Source organism: Etheostoma spectabile, chromosome 20, assembly GCF_008692095.1.
Source record: "Etheostoma spectabile isolate EspeVRDwgs_2016 chromosome 20, UIUC_Espe_1.0, whole genome shotgun sequence".
Classification (NCBI taxonomy): Eukaryota; Metazoa; Chordata; class Actinopteri; order Perciformes; family Percidae; genus Etheostoma; species Etheostoma spectabile.
In genome coordinates this window covers 20,372,319-20,372,531 of record NC_045752.1, presented here as the reverse complement: position 1 = coordinate 20,372,531, position 213 = coordinate 20,372,319, and positions in this window count along the sequence as shown.

Genomic DNA, 213 nt, shown 5'->3' with positions numbered 1-213 from the left:
GTCTTTCACACACAAGTTGGAAATCACTGCAACCAATTCTATTTGTTATAGTGTACCAAGCACCTGGTCCATACTCTGAATTCTTTTCTGAATATTTTGTCAAATTTAGTCCTTAAAACGGACAAAGTTCTTATTTTGGGGGATTGAACATTTAATAGTGTTCCCGCAGAATCCCTTTTTGCCTGACCACTGTTTGATAACTTTTGAGTTTAT